Source organism: Heterodontus francisci, chromosome 1 (assembly GCF_036365525.1).
Source record: "Heterodontus francisci isolate sHetFra1 chromosome 1, sHetFra1.hap1, whole genome shotgun sequence".
Taxonomy (NCBI): Eukaryota; Metazoa; Chordata; class Chondrichthyes; order Heterodontiformes; family Heterodontidae; genus Heterodontus; species Heterodontus francisci.
In genome coordinates this window covers 123,597,839-123,615,135 of record NC_090371.1, presented here as the reverse complement: position 1 = coordinate 123,615,135, position 17,297 = coordinate 123,597,839, and positions in this window count along the sequence as shown.

Sequence of the window (17,297 nt, the reverse complement as noted above, 5' to 3'; positions counted from 1 at the left end):
TTGCTTCCTCAAAGTCAAGGAGGTTGGTCAAGTAGGATCTTCCCCTTCTGAATCTCTGTTGACTAAGTTATTAGAGTACAGATAATCCTAAAATTTATTCCTAATAACCAAACCTATTACTTTACATAGGCGGCACAGTGGCGCAGTGGTTAGCACCGCAGCCTCACAGCTCCAGGGACCCGGGTTCGATTCTGGGTACTGCCTGTGTGGAGTTTGCAAGTTCTCCCTGTGACCGCGTGAGTTTTCGCCGGGTGCTCCGGTTTCCTCCCACAGCCAAAGACTTGCAGGTGATAGGTAAATTGGCCATTGTAAATTGCCCCTAGTGTAGGTAGGTGGTAGGGAATATGGGATTACTGTAGGGTTAGTATAAATGGTTGGTTGTTGGTCGGCACAGACTCGGTGGGCCGAAGGGCCTGTTTCAGTACTGTATCTCTAAAAATAAAAAAAAATAAATAAAGACGATCAAATTTTATCTGGTAATGTAACAAGCAAGAAGGAACAAGAATAGTGGAGGGAACGCTGATATTTCTTGTAACAGAAGAAATTATCCTGCACTAGTATTACTGCTATGGACTTTCTCCAGAAGAATGTGTGCTGATTTCCATGTGGATTATTACAAGTTTTGCAATTCAAATATATTAAATACTTGACTCAAATGAATTGCTACACAGCTAATGGCTTATTTGACAGATTACATCATTTCTTTTCTCCTGTTTGATCAGATTGGTGGAGCTCGTATCTAATCCTAGTGCGCTGACCTCATTGGTGGCTGTGTTATGACTTTGTTATTCTAACTACTCAAAATCCCATGAAACGCAATGAAGTGGAACCCGACTGAATAAGCTTGGCTGTACATATGAGCAAAAGTGACCTCAACAAAGAAACAAAATAAACGGGACTAGGGTTTAGACAGAAATTTGGCATAGAGTACTGTCATTTTGCATGTGTAGGATTGCTAATAATTCAGTGCAAATAATGTTGGGTGGGGAAAAGGAAAGAGCTGTTGGAGAAAGTGATCATCCATCCAGGCATTTGAATAATGTTTTGCCTTGTTATTTCTAGATCGAAGGGGCAATTTTCCAACTTTGTGTTCTCAGTGAGAATCTGGCAGACTGAGAGTGCATTTTGGAAATTCAATTGCTCACAGCTCATTATTTTCTGCTCATTGGAAAATAGTGGGCAATGCGCACCTGAAATTCTGAGCAAAAGAGGTTCTCTGCAACAGTTTACAATGTTTTTATCAATAGACTTTTTTCTCACTTCATTATTCCTTTTTATTTCTCTTGCCTAGTTAAGGAGAGACAAATAAGAGGTCTATGTAGTAAGACACCAGTTATAGATTCTATGGACTAGAATGTCCTCTTTTACTTAAAAAAAGGGGAGAAATGAAAAGTAACACACCAATTAAATTGCATGAACATGCAACTTTGAAACATGTGATTCCTGAACATGTTATTTAGTGAGTGGTTTGCACTACTGACTACCAGTTAGCACAGGGGTATCATCTGCCGTGGAACCTTCAGTTGTACAGAATGTAAGCATGGTTTTAACACCTTTCACGACTACTTTGGAGTGAAGACACTAAGATGCAGCCATGATGAATTTCAACTTAATTGGACATTGGTTAAATGTAATCATAAAGGAAGGATTCCAAAACACCAGAAGTGTCCACGATTCTATGCTCTTACAGATAAGTGGGGATCATGAGGAGGTGTCCTCCAGTAGTAGTAAATGTGCAATAGCACAATGGCAGCTGGTTGACATTCATCAGCAGCAGGTCTGTGCTTTCAGGCAGCTCAACATAAATGGTAGTTGCCACTCCTTAAAGCAATGAGCCCATAAAAACCCCAGTAAAAGATACTCTTATGCTGATATAGGTATTTCAGAGTTAGTTGCAGGTATATGTACTAAGCATTCCATATCTTTTGTACCCCATTAATTGGCTATATAGTCACGTACCACTGCTGCTCTTTCATTTTGGGAAGCACTGAGCAAACAAACAGATCCACAAAGCACAAGGGGGAAAATGCAGTGGTGTATAATACTCCACAACTGAATAAACTTAATTTACTTTTGATGTATCTTGCAGTATCCAATTCTTTCAAGGTATAAGAAAAAACACATGTGGGTGGGATTTTCTGCTTCAGTCCTCCTGGCATATGGCTGAAAAGTCCGTTTTATGATTTATGGGCCCAGACACAAGAAAGCCTGGCCTGGAGGTCCAGAAGCCAAATAAAATGGCTGACTCTTGCAAGACCCCTGTGGGTGAAGTGGGTACCTTCACTAATACTACGAGTGCAGGGTTCATTAATAACTTTCCCTCCAGGACTTTGTGGCTCATCTTAGTCAGGAACACCCTCCTTGCTGAGATGGAGCCAGCTTGTGCACAGCTGCTCCACCAAGCCCACGTCACTAAATCTATGTGGTGCACCAGCTGCCTAGGATAGTACAAGTTGCTAGGTGTGTGCCTCTAAGCCCTTCACACCCCCAAACTATTCATCACAATACACCCACCAAGCCGAGAGCACAAAACCTTCCCTTCTTTGCTCTGGTGATACTTCAAAAATATTTCTCTCTGATTCACTAGCATGGTTTTTCAAATGGGCAGAAAATTGTGGGGAGCTCTGCATTCAGAAAATCATCCCTTGTAATTGCAAATCTCATCTGGAGTAAAATATATTTTGATTAAACTCTGCAGCTGCAGAAGGCAGCATGAGCTCATCATTAATAACTTTAATAAGGCTGTAAGAAGCAAAAATGTACCTTTTGAAGAGGTAGGAATCCTCAGAACAACATTACATTTAGATGAATAGTCTGGTGGTGCTTTCTGCTGCTAGTACATGACTTTTTAATTTTTTTTTGTTGCTAAAATCAGCAAGGAAAGAATTGCCAGATCCAATACTTTATCCCCCAGTTATACTGAATTTCATTGTCAGAATCCTAAACTGGACATTTGGTAGCACCTCCTACTGCCTGTGTAACTGCGCCACGTATACTGAAAAATCGTTTCATGAAAAACAGGCGGGGGGAGGGTGGGGTGGTGGTTGTAGGTAGGTGGGGGAAATCATGACTCCCAGTCTCTCTACCAACACAGTGTCCTTTCACTTCATGATTATAGCTATTTCCAATTCATTTTATAAAAGCAGGAACTCTATACTTTGTTCATTCAGAATAAATGAAAATGTTATTTGATTATTCTGAACAGGTTAAATTAGTGTTTATGGTCAGAAAAGGAGAGGAGAGAAAACTGACAGGACAGAGAGACAGAGGAAAGAAAATTGACACAACATAGAGGAGAAAACTGACACGGGAAAGACAGTAAAAAGAAAATTGACAGAGAGAGAAATCTGACAGGTCAGATGGTCGCTACTATTTGAATTTTATAGCTGGGGTTTTGGAAAGGTCTATTTTCTGCACCAACAGTTTGACTTGTATGCAAACTAATGGATACATTCATTTAATATTAGCAGTATCATATGCAGATGAGGTTAATGAATACAATAGGTTTTAAAAATGCTTACTTTAATTGGAAATGCTACTATCAGTGTTTTACACGGCAATCTGTACTGAGTTAAAGCTGTAAAATAGAGTTTAAAATCATTACAATAAATATCTTTTGAGAGAAATGGGCACAAATCTACCACAGAGTGTCTGAATATGTGAAGTGGAACAAGTAAAGAGATGTCAGAGATTGGTTAGAATTCAAGCTGTGACAGCCAGATTTACCACTGGACTGGGTAGCGCAGTGAATTAGAACATTGCCCACACAGTTCTTGAAGAACAAAGAACAAAGAACAAAGAAAATTACAGCACAGGAACAGGCCCTTCGGCCCTCCAAGCCTGCGCCGATCCAGATCCTCTATCTAAACATGTCGCCTATTTTCTAAGGGTCTGTATCTCTTTTCTTACTGCCCATTCATGTATCTGTCTAGATACATCTTAAAAGACGCCATCGTGCCCGCATCTACCAGCTCCGCTGGCAACGCGTTCCAGGCACCCACCACCCTCTGCGTAAAGAACTTTCCACGCATATCCCCCCTAAACTTTTCCCCTTTCACTTTGAACTCGTGTCCTCTAGTAATTGAATCCCCCACTCTGGGAAAAAGCCTCTTGCTATCCACCCTGTCTATACCTCTCATGATTTTGTACACCTCAATCAGGTCCCCCCTCAACCTCCGTCTTTCTAATGAAAATAATCCTAATCTACTCAACCTCTCTTCATAGCTAGCGCCCTCCAAACCAGGCAACATCCTGGTGAACCTCCTCTGCACCCTCTCCAAAGCATCCACATCCTTTTGATAATGTGGCGACCAGAACTGCACGCAGTATTCCAAATGTGGCCGAACCAAAGTCCTATACAACTGTAACATGACCTGCCAACTCTTGTACTCAATACCCCGTCCGATGAAGGAAAGCATGCCGTATGCCTTCTTGACCACTCTATTGACCTGCGTTGCCACCTTCAGGGAACAGTGGACCTGAACACCCAAATCTCTCTGGAAATCAATTTTCCCCCAGGACTTTTCCATTTACTGTATAGTTCACTCTTGAATTGGATCATCCAAAATGCATCACCTCGCATTTTCCCTGATTGAACTCCATCTGCCATTTCTCTGCCCAACTCTCCAATCTATCTATATTCTGCTGTATTCTCTGACAGTCCCCTTCACTATCTGCTACTCCACCAATCTTAGTGTCGTCTGCAAACTTGCTAATCAGACCACCTATACTTTCCTCCAAATCATTTATGTATATCACAAACAACAGTGGTCCCAGCACGGATCCCTGTGGAACACCACTGGTCACACGTCTCCATTTTGAGAAACTCCCTTCTACTGCTACTCTCTGTCTTCTGTTGCAACCCAACTAACGAAATAACATTCTGATAAAAGATCACAGACCTGAAATGTTACATTTGTTTCTCTCTCCTCGCAATCTGCCAGACCGGAGTGTTTCCAACGTTTTCTGTTTTTATATCAGATTTCCAGCATCTGCAGTAATTTGCTTTTGAAACAAAATAAAACTTTCCTCTTCTAGCTGAGGTTATCCAGGTCAATCTCAGTTGCAAGTGACAACAAGTCATCTAAAACTTCCTATAATTTGATAGAAGATTGGAAGTCTCACTCACAGGATGTCCAATGGGGGCAATGGAAATCTCAGTACCAAAGCAGTAGTTTGTGGTTCAGGCATACTGTTGAAGGACAGGATGTTCTATTCTGCCTGAGGGTATAGTTGAACCAATAGTGCTTAATGCTGACACTGGAATCTCTGAATTCCTGGCCCTGGGAGGATGATGCATAATGAGCTGGGTGGACTACCAGAATTTGGGGGTGGAACTTAGTGCTGGTAGTTCTTTGCCCACAACCATTTTTTTTTAAATGGTGAAAAGTTCGATAAGAGGGTATGGGCACTTCTTGCATCAAGCCACTTTACTGCTGACATCAGAAAAGGAAACAGGACTGATGAGATGATGTCAACCACTATAAATCCCACCTGTTCCGCCTCCTTTGCCAATGCAAAGTACACATGCTGCAAGGGTAACATCTTGATAAGATGGAAACCCAAACTTTCCAATGGGAATTAATTGCATTTTTATGAAGCAGCAAGGCAACATGCAAATTTACGGCTTTACATGGAACAAATGCACAAAGAGGGTTGACAATGGCACTGACCCTTTTTAAACAAATGACTTCATCCCCAGGTTTTTCAGTACAGGCCTGGAGGAAGTCCTACTCCATCACATACTCCATCGCGGAGTGGAGCTCTGTGAATTTACTCATCCACAATCTGTAACCTCATGGCCCGGCATATCCCCAACTCTACTATTACCATCAAGCCAGGAGACCAACCGTGGTTCAATGAAGAGTGCAGGAGGGCATGCCAGGAGCAGCACCAGGCATACCTCAAAAAATGGGGTGTCAACCTGGTGAAGCTACAACCCAGGACTACTTGCACGCCAAACTGCGGAAGCAGCATGCGATAGACAGAGCTAAGCGATCCCATAACCAACAGATCAGATCTAAGCTCTGCAGTCCTCCCACATCCAGCCGTGAATGGTGGTGGACAATTAAACAACTAACTGGAAGAGGTGGCTCCACAAATATCCCCATCCTCAATGATGGGGGAGCCCAGCACATCAGTGCGAAAGATAAGGCTGAAGCATTTGCAACAATCTTCAGCCAGAACTGCCGAGTTGATGATCCATCTCGGCCTCCTCCTGAAGTCCCCAGCATCACAGATGCCAGACTGCAGCCAATTCGATTCACTCCGCGTGATATCAAGAAACGACTGAAGGCACTGGACACTGCAAAAGCTATGGGGCTCGACAGCATTCCGGCAATAGTACTGAAGACCTGTGCTCCAGAACTTGCCACGCCCCTAGCCAAGCTGTTCCAGTCCAGCTACAACACTGGCATCTACCTTTAAATGTGGAAAATTGCCCAGGTATGTCCTGTACACAAAAGGCAGGACAAGTCTAACCCGGCCAATTACCGCCCCATCAGCCTACTCTCAATCATCAGTAAAGTGATGGAAGGTGTCATCAACAGTGCCATCAAGCGGCACTTGCTTAGCAATAACCGGCTCAGTTTGGGTTCCGCCAGGGCCACTCAGCTCCTGACCTCATTACAGCCTTGGTTCAAACATGGACAAAAAAGCTGAACTCAAGAGGTGAGGTGAGAGTGACTGCCCTTGACATAAAGGCAGCATTTGACCGAATATGGCATCAAGGAGCCCTAGCAAAACCGAGGTCAATGGGAATCAGGGGCAAAAGCCTCGGCTGGCTGGAATCATACCTAGCACAAAGGAAGATGGTTGTGGTTGTTGGAGGTCAATCATCTGAGCTCCAGGCCATCACTGCAGGAGTTTCTCAGGGTAGTGTCCTAGGCCCAACCATCTTCAGTTGCTTCATCAATGACCTTCCTTCAATCATAAGGTCAGAAGTGAGGATGTTTGCTGATGATTGCACAATGTTCAGCACCATTCGTGACTCCTCAGATACTGAAGCAGTCAGTGTAGCAATGCAGCAAGACCTGGACAATATCCAGGCTTGGGCTGATAAGTGGCAAGTAACATTCGCACCACACAAGTGCCAGGTAATGACCATCTCCAACAAGAGAGTATCTAACGATCTCCCCTTGACATTCAACGACATTACCATCGCTGAATCCCCCATTATCAACATCCTAGGGGCTACCATTGACCAGAAACTGAACTGGAGTAGCCATACAAATACCGTGGCTACAAGAGCAGGTCAGTGGCTAGGAATCGTCCGGCGAGTAACTCACCTCCTGACTCCCTAAAGCCTGTCCACTATGTACAAAGCACAAGCCAGGAGTGTGATGGAATACTCTCCACTTGCCTGGATGGGTGCAGCTCCAACAACACTCAAGAAGCTCGACACCATCCAGGACAAAGCAGCCCGTTTGATTGGCACCCCATCTACAAACATTCACTCCCTCCACCACCGACACACAGTGGCAGCAGTGTGTACCATCTACAAGCAATGTACCAAGGCTCCTCAGACAGCACCTTCCAAACCCGCGACCTCTACCACATCGAAGGACAAAGGCAGCAAATACATGGGAACACCACCACCTGCAAGTTCCCCTCCAAGTCACACACCATCCTGACTTGGAACTATATCGCCGTTCCTTCTTTGTCACTGGGTCAAAATCCTGGAACTCCCTTCCGAACAGCACTGTGGGTATACCTACCCCACATGGACTGCAACGGTTCAAGAAGGCAGCTCACCACCACCTTCTGAAAGGCAATTAGGGATGGGTAAGAATTGCTGGTTTGGCCAGCATCGCCCACATCCCATGAATGAATAAAAAATAAATGTCAGGACATGAATGTCTAAGGTGGAAAAATCTTCCATTCACCAGCACCATCATCCCTCACACTTGTAAGCAAGCACATTTACAATATCTGAATAAAAATTAAAACATGTTAATTAACTGTATTAGGTTTAAATATTATCTGTATCTACATACATACATCAATACCTGATGTTATTTGATTGTATTTATTGTAAACTGTGAAAATAATCTACAAACTTGTTTACTCAAGTGATGCACATGAGGAGGCACCAATGAAAGCACGTTTATAATTTTAAAGGACACAGAACGTGAGTATTAAATTTCAAATGTGAATTACACCATCCTTAGGATGGTGTTTTTTTAAATTCATTCACGGGATATGGGCGTCGCTGGCCAGGTCAGCATTTATTGCCCATCCCGAATTGCCCTTTAGAAGGTGGTGGTGAGCTGCCTTCTTGAACCGCTGCAGTCCATGTGGGGTAGGTACACCCACAGTGCTGTTAGGAAGGGAGTTCCAGGATTTTGACCCAGCAGCAGTGAAGGAACGGCGATATAGTTCCAAGTCAGGATGGTGTGTGACTTGGAGGGGAACTTGCAGATGGTGGTGTTCCCATGTATTTGCTGCCCTTGTCCTTCTAGTTGGTAGAGGTCGCGGGTTTGGAAGGTGCTGTCTAAGGAGCCTTGGTGCATAGCTGCAGTGCATCTTGTAAATGGTACACACTGCTGCCACTGTGCGTCGATGCTGGAGGGAGTGAAAGTTTGTAGATGGGGTGCCAATCAAGCGGGCTGCTTTGTCCTGGATGGTGTCGAGCTTCTTGAGTGTTGTTGGAGCTGCACCCATCCAGGCAAGTGGAGAGTATTCCATCACATTCCTGACTTGTGCCTTGTAGATTGTGGACAGGCTTTGGGGAGTCAGGAGGTGAGTTACTCGCCTCCGGATTCCTAGCCTCTGACCTGCTCTTGTAGCCACGGTATTTATATGGCTACTCCAGTTCAGTTTTCGGTCAATGGTAGCCCTTAGGATGTTGATAGTGGGGGATTCAGCGATGGCAATGCCATTGAATGTCAAGGGGAGATGGTTAGATTCTCTCTTGTTGGAGATGGTCATTGCCTGGCACTTGTGTGGCGCGAATGTTACTTGCCACTTATCAGCCCAAGCCTGGATATTGTCCAGGTCTTGCTGCATTTCTACACGGACTGCTTCAGTATCTGAGGAGTCGCGAATGGTGCTGAACATTGTGCAATCATCAGTGAACATCCTCACTTCTGACCTTATGATTGAAGGAAGGTCATTGATGAAGCAGCTGAAGATGGTTGGGCCTAGGACACTACCCTGAGGTACTTCTGCAGCGATGTCCTGGAGCTCAGATGATTGACCTCCAACAACCACAACCATCTTCCTTTGCGCTAGGTATGACTCCAGCCAGCCGAGGGTTTTCCCCGATTCCCATTGACCTCAGTTTTGCTCGGGCTCCTTGATGCCATACTCGGTCAAATGCTGCCTTGATGTTAAGGGCAGTCACTCTCACCTCATCTCTTGAGTTCAGCTCTTTTGTCCATGTTTGAACCAAGGCTGTAATGAGGTCAGGAGCTGAGTGGCCCTGGCGGAACTCAAACTGAGCATCATTAAGCAAGTGCCGCTTGATGGTACTGTTGATGACACCTTCCATCACTTTACTGATGATTGAGAGTAAGCTAATGGGGCGGTAGTTGGCCAGATTGGATTTGTCCTGCTTTTTGTGTACAGGACATACCTGGACAATTTTCCACATTGCAGGGTAGATGCCAGTGTTGTAGCTGTACTGGAACAGCTTGGCTAGGGGCGCAGCAAGTTCTGGAGCACAGGTCTTCAGTACTATTGCCGGAATGTTGTCAGGCCCCATAGCTTTTGCAGTATCCAGTGCCTTCAGTCGTTTCTTGATATCACATGGAGTGAATCGAATTGGCTGAAGTTTGGCATCTGTGATGCTGGGGACATCAGGAGGAGGCCGAGATGGATCATCAACTCGGCACTTCCGGCTGAAGATTGTTGCAAATGCTTCAGCCTTATCTTTTGCACTGATGTGCTGGGCTCCCCCATCATTGAGGATGGGGATATTTGTGGAGCCACCTCTTCCAGTTAGTTGTTTAATTGTCCACCACCATTCACGACTGGATGTGGCAGGACTGCAGAGCTTAGATCTGATCCGTTGGTTATGGGATCGCTTAGCTCTGTCTATCGCATGCTGCTTACGCAGTTTGGCATGCAAGTAGTCCTGGGTTGTAGCTTCACCAGGTTGACACCTCATTTTGAGGTATGCCTGGTGCTGCTCCTGGCATGCCCTCCTGCATTCTTCATTGAACCAGGGTTGGTCTCCTGGCTTGATGGTAATGGTAGAGTGGGGGATATGCCGGGCCATGAGGTTACAGATTGTGGTTGAGTACAATTCTGCTGCTGCTGATGGCCCACAGCGCCTCATGGACGCCCAGTTTTGGATTGCTAGATCCATTCGAAATCTATCCCATTCAGCACGGTGATTGTGCCACACAACACGATGGACGGTATCCTCAATGTGAAGGCGGGATTTCGTCTCCACAAGGACTGTGCGGTGGTCACTCCTACCAATACTGTCATGGACAGATGCATCTGCGGCAGGCAGATTGGTGAGGACGAGGTCGAGTATGATGTTCCCTCGTGTTGGTTCCCCCACCACCTGCCACAGACCCAGTCTAGCAGCTATGTCCTTTAGGACTCGGCCAGCTCGGTCAGTAGTGGTGCTACCGAGCCACTCATGGTGATGGACATTGAAGTCCCCCACCCAGAGTACATTTTGTGCCCTTGCCACCCTCAGTGCTTCCTCCAAGTGCTGTACTGTATATAAAGCCAAGTTTCAACTCAGCACACAAAGTTTACTTCTTCAACCATACAAATGGTGCCACAGGAGGAGGCTGTGCAGCCCATTACACCTGTGCCAGTCCTAGTGTGTCAAATGGATCTATTGACTCTCATACCATTTCTCTGCCCTTTTCCCATCTTCTTTCATATTCTTCATTTTTAAATACTTTCAAATTATGTTTTGTCTCTGTCTCAACAGCTGCTTCAGTAAAGCATTCCATATTCTTACAATCCTGTGTAAAAGCATTTTTCAAACTTGCCTGCATTCATCCTTCTTGTGATAAACCTCAGTTAATGCCTTATTACTGATTTGATAAACAGTGGATACAATCTTTCATGATTTACCCTATAAAAAGTTCACAATTTTGAAAACCATCTATTAGATTTTTCCTTAACATTATCTGTTCCATTCAAAAAAGCCCCAGTTTTGAGCTGTTTTCACTATTCATTCCAATCCCTCATAATGGAATGTTATCATTTATCTCAAGGAACTTGTTTTGCTGAGTGAAGAAGTGATGCTTCAGTTTTATAGAACCTGGTCTAACACTATCTGGAGTACTGCATTCAATTTTGGAAAGATATATTGGCCTTGGAAGGGGTAGAGTACAGATTTGCCAGAATTATACTGTGGCTTAAAGGGTTAAATTATGAAAACAATTTGCATCAACTTGGATTGAATTTTGAGTTTAGATAGAGGGGCAATATAATCAAGGGGTTTAAAATGATAATTGGATTTGATAGGGTAGATTCAAGAAAAAGTATTTCTTCTGATCGGAAAATCCAGAACAAGAGGGACTAATGTTAAAATGAGAGCTAGGCTATTTCGTAGTGAAATCAGGAAGCATTTTCTCCACACAAAGGGAAATGGAATTTTGGAACTCTTCCCCAAGATTGTTGAGACTGCATCAATTCAATTTTTACGATGAAGTAGAGATCTTTTGTTAGGTAGGAGTATCAAGGGGTTCTGGAACAAATGCAGATAAATTGAGTTAAAACACATTAACCATGCAGAATAAGCTCTTGTTCCTATGCCCCGCCATTGGTAGCTGTGCCTACAGCTGTCTAGGTCTCTCTGGCTTTTGCTCCCAAAACCATCTGCTTCTTCACCTTTAAAACTCTCCTTACAAATCCTCCTTTATTTACCAATCTTTTGCTCACCTCCTTCTTTTGCGTGGCCTCCGTTTTCCTCATGCCTCAGTGGGATGGTGTTCCATATACGATACAAATGCAAGTTACTGTTGTAGTAAGGTGCTGAAGTAAACAAGCTTCAAAAATAACACTGGCCATTTACATAAGTTTAACTTCTCTGTGATGACATTATCTCATAGTACACCGATCTCACTGATTACTACAGCTTTGTAAGGTTTGCGCACACTTAATTCTGTATTTTTCATATATCTGCTGAGGAGACTTGGTATTGTAGAAACCAGCTCGTAATGATTGTCTACAAACATTACAGTAATCAAGCTCAATACTTAAAAGAATTATACAACATCCTGAGCGTAGATGGCTTCCATGAGGGAAGAGCTTGTGAGCTATGTCAAGTCAATGGCATGTTGCTAGAATTCTCTATAATAAAGGAATATTGATCTATTTTCGATTTTCTAGGAGCTGAACTGTACTCTTTTGAGAAAGGCGGCACAGTAACATACTACCATAATGGAATAATTGTAGACCAGAACAGATTTCTTTGTTGCTGTAAACTGTAATTATAACCAATGTAATTGCTATTTATTATCTCTGGAATGAGTGTTTTGAAAGTTGGGTTGCCTGATAGTTGACCACTTTAAGCTACTGTGCTTTGACTGGGCCGCATACTATAATCCGACATCGTTCTCCTTTAGTGAAAATGGGTTATTGCTGTATTACAAAGAAAGCCTTTTCCAGACCCATTAAAACATTTCTCACAATAATTTACAAGAAATACAATTGAAATGACCCGAAAGAAATCAGAGCCCATTCTTGTTAGTAGTAATATTTACTCTTGAAACCATGTTAAGAGTAGAATGGACTGGTTATAATCAGCCCCATAAAAGTGAATTTTGCTGTCAGCTTAGTATACAGTTTCACTCGATTGCTTAAAAATATATAAACAGGAGTGTAGGTGAACCAAACTCGTTGGTAGGTTTTTCAGTATATTGTCAGGGTGATACTAATGATTTTGTGCAGAGGGTTTTAGTGAGTGGGTGGTCGCGGCTGATGGAGTCGTTCCATCTCCTTTCTCCCCCTCTTCCAGCTGATTCTGAGCGCTCTCAACTCAACAACAGCAGCCTGCAGCTCACTTCATTTCTCACATGAGTGCCCTTCTTTAGTCTCTTTTCTCTTTCGCACTTTATATCGGCTTCATTACACGACCGATTCATTTGTAATGTAAATTCCGAAACTTAGGAAAGTTTTCCTTCGTCCTTGTCTGAAAGAATACTAAGAGGTATTCAATACGTATTAACACAAATCAGTGGTAACAGTAAAGCAAATCTCCTTAGCAACATAATCTTGATTGCAAAAGGAGAGCCTAGTGTCACGGCGAGAGCATTTAGGATCCAACAGCCCACATGGAATGGGCATTTATCTGCAAGAATGCAGCACAATACCTAGCAGGCAGACAGACTATGAAAAATTCAAAATTAACTCACAGAATTGTTACTCTTTTTCACACGTTAGACAATCGGCTATATTAAATCGATCGTGCAACTTTTCTTCTCAGCAACATTACACCACACCCCAGCTAACTGGGAGCTAAGCTACTAATGAATGTGCTACAACCGCCTCGCCTTCCGAGCGTTTGATTTCCAGCAGAATCAGCCTTAAGAACATTTATATGAAGGGCAAAACCTTCCACAGGCTTCAAAAAATTGCCCAATTTACGTTTTACAGTTGAACGCTTATGCCAAATTTGATTACCTCGGTAAATGTTTTTTTGTTTTCTGTGCACTTTTACAACGGTAGCGACAGCTCCTTATATTTGCCCAGTGTTTTAACGAGATACGGGTTCGGTAGCAATTGGAAATAGAACATCGCGCGTCTACCAAAACGCTGCATTTTCAAAACCTAGTGTACTTCGCAAAATGCAACTGAGGACTGGTGACCATCGAACTTGTGCCACAACATGATCATGAATCTAAAAAATAAGAGACATTACAGTATTTGCAGTGCGATCAGTGAAAACAGTTGGCGGGTGATCTAAGAAAGCGTTTATATATTTTACTTCTAGAAATAGGGATGCCAGAAATGTGCCCAGTATGCAGATACAATTAATTTTCTGTACTTTCAGTTTATTTCGGCTTTCTCCAGATTATCTCGTTTCACACAGGTGAGATTTTCTGCCCAATGACTATGTACGAGAGAAATTTATTTTTAAATGAGCAGATCGCAGTCTGGCCAATGAGCCACTCATAGTGGGTAGAATGTCTTCATTGGTAGAGTGTAACTCCGGGATCAAAGTAATTCATACCAAAACATTATTTCAGAATAAAGCTACTTCTGTAGCTTTTCCCAGTCGTCCCATTTTAAAATGTCCACCTTTAATGTACAACAATATGCAAAAGTATGCCACAGATACTTTAACGAAAATCCAATCAAACGGACTGCCACTTGGGCCATGGGACCATCTTGCTTATACCGCATTAAGCAGGATAACTCAAGACAAGATCCAACATACACGGCTATTCTGCATTTCATTTTCTAACCAGGCTGTGATGCTTCTTTAAGTATTAGAATGCAAATGAAAGTCACAAGAATATGACCACCTGCAACTTTCTGCATATGCCGTATGTTCAAAGCACTATACCTTTTAGGTGAACTTTAACCTTTTAAAAACAAGTAGGAGAAACGAGTTGGACGGTGATTGGTTAGAATAATGGCGAGCTTCAACAATTAGGAAGGAAAATGGCATGTTGACCTTAATTGGAAGGGGATTGGAATACAAGAGTAGGGAAGTCTTGCTGCAATTGTACAGGGTTTTGCTGAGACCACACCTGACTACTGTGAACAGTTTGATCTCTGTAGGCAAGGTGGAAAAAATGTGCCTTAGAGGCAGTGCAACAAAGGTTCAATAGATTGATTACTGGGATGTGATGGTTGTCCTATGAAGAGAGATTGAGCAGGTGGCGTCTATACTCTGGACTTTGGAAGAACAAGTGGTGATCTCACTGAAACATATAAAGCTCCAAGAGAGCTTGACAGGACAGATGCTGAGGCGCCATTTAGGACTGAGATGAGGAAAAACTTGTTCAGAGGGTTTTGAATCTTTGGAATGTTCTACCTCAGAGGACTGTGGATGCTTAGTTGTTCAGTATATTCAAGGCTGGGATAGATAAGAGTTTTGGGCACTAAGGGAATTAAGGGCAGCCAATTGGAGTTTTTCTTTTATTCATTCATAGGATGTGGGCGTTGCTGTCTAGGCCAGCATTTATTGTCCATCCCTAACTGCCCTTGAGAAGTTGGTGGTGAGCTGCCTTCTTGAACTGCTGCAGTCCTTGAGGTATAGGTACAGCAACAGTGCTGTTAGGGAGTTCCAGGATTTGGACCCAGCAACAGTGAAGGAACAGCGATAAAGGTCCGAGTAAAGATGGTGTGGCTTGGAGGGGAACATGCAGGTGGTGGTACTCCCGTGCATCTGCTGCCCTTGCCCTTCTAGGTGGTAGAGGTTGCGGGTTTGGAAGGTGCTATTGAAGCAGCCTTAGAGGAGCTGCTGCAGTGCATCTTAAAGATGGCACACACTGCTGCCTGTGTGTGTCAGTGGTGAAGGGAGTGAATGTTGAAGGTAGTGGATGGGGTGCCAATCAAGGGGGCTGCTTGGTCCTGGATGGTGTTGAGTTTCTTGAGTTGGAGCTGCACCCATCCAGGCAAGTAGAGGGCATTCCATCACACTCCTGACTTGTGCCTTGTAGAAAATGGACAGGCATTGGAGAGACAGGAAGAGATACTCGCTGCAGAATTCCTAGCCTCTGACCTGCTCTTGTAGCCACAGCATTTATGTGGCTAATCCAGTTCAGTTTCTGGTCAATGGTAACCCCAGGATGTTGAAAGTGGGGGATTCAGCAATGGTAATGCCATTGAACATCAAGGGGAAATGGTTGGATTCCCTCTTGTTTGAGATGGCCATTGCCTGGCACTTAAGTGGCAAGTAACATTCGTGTCATATATCAGCCCAAGCCTGGATGTTGTCCAGGTCTTGCTGCATCTGGACACAGGCTGCTTCAGTATCTGAGGATCATGAATGGTGCTGAAAATTGCGCAATCACTGAACATCCCCACTGCTGAGCTTATGATGGAGGGAAGGTCATTGATGAAACAGCTGAAGATGGTTGGGCCTAGGGGACTACCCTGATGAACTCCTGCAGTAATGTTCTGGGACTGAGATGTTTGGCCTCCAACAATCACAACCATCTTCCTTTGTGCTAAGTAGGACACCAACCAGTCCCCTGATTTCCACTGACTCCAGTTTTTCTAGGGCTCCTTGATGCCATAGTCAAATGCTGCCTTGATGTCAAGGGCAGTCACTCACCGCACCTCTGGAGTTCAGCTCTTTCGTCCATGTTTGGACCAAGGCTTTAATGATATCTAGAGCTGAGTGGCCCTAGCAGAACCCAAACTGAGCATGTGAGCAGGGTATTGCTAAGCAAGTGCCGCTTGATGTCATTGTCAATGACCTTTGCTGATGATTGAGAGTAGACTGATTGGGTGGTAATTGGCCGGGTTGGATTTGTCCTGCTTTTTGTGTACACGACATACCTGGGCAAATTTCCACATTGCGGGGTAGATGCCAGTGTTGTAGCTGTACTGCAACAGCTTGGCTTGGGGCGCAGCTAGTTCTGGAGCACAAGTCTTAATTTCTAATGCAGGAATGTTGAAAGGGCCTTTGTAGTATCCAATGACACCAACCATTTCTTGATATCGGGTGAGTAAATCGGGCTGGCTGAAGACTGACATCTGTGATGCTGGGGACCTCAAGAGAAGGCCAAGATGGATCAACCACTCGGTACTTCTGGCTGGAGATGGATAGATGCCTTGTCTTTTGCACTGATGAGCTGGGCTCCCCCATTGTTGTGAATGGGGATATTTGTGGAGCCCCCTCCTCCTGTTAGTTGTTTAATTGTCCACCACCATTCATGATTAGTTGTGGCAAGTCTGCAGAACTTAGATTTGATCCATTGGTTATGTGATCACTTAGCTCTATCGCATGCTGCTTCTGCTATTTGGCATGCAAGTAGTCCTGTGTTGTATCTTCAGCAGGCTGACACCACATTTTGAAGCATGCCTGGTGCTGCTCCTCGCATGCCCTCCTTCACTCTTCAGTGAGCCAAAGTTGGTCCCCCGACTTGATGGCAATGGTAGAGTGGGAGATATGCCATGAGGTTACAGATTGTGCTTGAATACAATTCCGCTGCTGCTGCTGCCACACAGCAGCTCATGAATGTCCAGTTTTGAGTTCCTGGATCTGTTTGAAATCTATCCCATTTAGCATAATGGTAGTGCTACGCAACACGATAGTGGGTATCCTCAATGTGAAGATAGGAATTCATCTCTACAAGGATTGTGCGGTGGTGACAGTCATGGACAGATGCATCTGCAACAGGTAGATTGGTGAGGACAAGGTCGAG